The sequence below is a fragment of the Microtus pennsylvanicus genome, chromosome X (assembly GCF_037038515.1).
Source record: "Microtus pennsylvanicus isolate mMicPen1 chromosome X, mMicPen1.hap1, whole genome shotgun sequence".
Taxonomy (NCBI): domain Eukaryota; kingdom Metazoa; phylum Chordata; class Mammalia; order Rodentia; family Cricetidae; genus Microtus; species Microtus pennsylvanicus.
Window position 1 is genome coordinate 92,010,108 of NC_134601.1, and position 2,133 is coordinate 92,012,240.

General features: G+C 43.7%; 1 pseudogene; it reads right to left on the minus strand.

Annotated features, from left to right (window-relative positions):
* Window positions 1-659: 659 nt before the first annotated feature.
* On the minus strand, window positions 660-1,746 carry LOC142840983 (cyclin-dependent kinase 2-interacting protein-like; annotated as a pseudogene).
* Between the last annotated feature and the right edge of the window lie 387 nt (window positions 1,747-2,133).

Below are 2,133 nucleotides of genomic sequence, written 5' to 3' on the forward strand. Positions count from 1 at the left end.
GTCTGTTGAGTAAGCTGTCCACTCCTTTGGGCATATGCCAGGGACTGGTATAGCTGGGTTTTATGGTAGATTATTTTTTGATTGCTTATCTTTGGAGAATTCTTCATAGATTTCTTGAGTGCCTGTAGCAATTTGCATTCCCACCAACAGTGAGCATTTCCTCTTCCTGGACAAGCTCTGCAGGATGTTGTCAGTTGTTTTGTTGATCTTAGTCATTCTACTAGGGTGAGAGGAAATCTCAGAGTTGCTTTAATTTGCAGTTCCCTGATCGCTAATTATGATGAACACTTTGATCTATTTCTTAGTTCTTTTTATTTCTCAAACTGAGAACTCTTTTTTGATATCTAGCCTATTTCTAATTAGAACATTTATTTCCTTGACTCTGTGTCTTGAGGGATTTTTTTTCTATAGAGGTGTAATATGTAAGTATACTCAGTTTACAAAATGAGGCCCTCAGCCACTCTTCTTATTTATTTCACCCCGTGGTGGTCACATGATGATCTGGGACAGGGCAGAGGGGAGGACAGCTGCATAAGTGCTTTTGTGTCTGGAGAGGCTGCAGTGACTGGCCCTCGGGCCCAACAGTTCCCACCCAAGTGACTCTCCAGCCAGTGGTCTGGAACCCTGAGGCTGTGGTAACAGGTAAGCTGACTGGCAAGTTACAGGGCCCGGTGCCCTGTTTCCAGGAGCATGCTCTCCAGCCGCAGCTTGCTGTCGCTCTCTATGTATGGCTGGTGGAGCCACATGGACAGGTAGGTCAGGATGAGGTTGCGGTCCTCACATCTGAGGATATGTGTAGTAGGAGCTTCGGGCTGCGTTCCTACCACCTGGCTCCTGGCTGCCTGGCTAGCTTATGCCCCAAAATAACAACACACAAACTGTATTCATTTAAACAATGCCTGGCCCATTGTATCTATCTTCTTCTTGGCTAACTCTCATATCTTGGTTAACCCATATTTAGTAATCTGTGTAGCACCAGTCTTACCAAGAAAGATTCTTGTGTGGGCCAGCTCAGCACCAATGGTGTGCTTCAGGAGGAGCTCCTTCTTGTATGCACTGGAGAGCCGGTGGGAGACCTCGTAAAAGAAGGCCTTGGGCCATGTGTGAAACAAGGGGCCGGTTACTTTCTTCCCTGTAATGGTAATTTTCTAGTTCACAAATTCCCTTGGTGGTTGAAGACAGCTTTTCCATTTTCATTTGTATTTTAGTCAAGCCATCCAAGGTGACCTGCAGCTCCTCACATAGCGCTTCAAATTCCTTATCATATTCCAGATTTGTCTTCTCTCCCTTTTCACTGGAAGCTGGGCTGCTGCTCTCTAATTCAACCTTCTCTTTGCTCAATAAGCTGACTTTCTTTTTTAAAAAATATTTATTTATTATTTATATAATTTTCTGTCTGTGTGTATGCCTGCAGGCCAGAAGAGGGCACCAGACCCCATTACAGATGGTCGTGAGCCACCATGTGGTTGCTGGGAATTGAACTCAGGACCTTTGGAAGAGCAGGCAATGCTCTTAACCTCTGAGCCATCTCTCCAGCCCCAATAAGCTGACTTTCAAGTTGGCAATATTGCTCGCAGTGGTAAAACCAGCGTCATTGAGGCTTTCCCACTTCAGGATTAAGTTATGCCAATCAGCTACATTGTCCTTAATTTTCCTTGCACTGACAGATAAGACAGGTTCCCTGGGTGTTGCAATTCCAAGAGTCTTTGCTTCCATGCAGTGCACAGGTAGATATCAACAAGGAGACCCCAGGATTTTTTTTTTCTTTTCTGGATGTTAATCCTCTGCCAGATCTATAACTGGGAAAAGATTCTCTCCCATTCTATTGGATTCTTCTTCACTCAGTTGATTGTTGCTATACATTGAGTTTGTGTTTCATGCATGAAGTTGAGGTCTGTGCTCCACTTGGATCTAATTTTTGTATAAGACCATAGATGTGGGTCTAATTTCATTCTTTTCTATGTGGATATTCAGTTCCCCGAGCCCCTGAAGAAATGATCTTTCTTAAGTGTATGGTCTTTGCCTCTTTGTCAAATATGATGGCTGTAGTTATGAGTACTCATATTTGGGTCTTACACTTTATTCCAGTGGTCTAGCTGTGCTAGTTTTGGGTTTTTGTTCTGTCTTTACTTG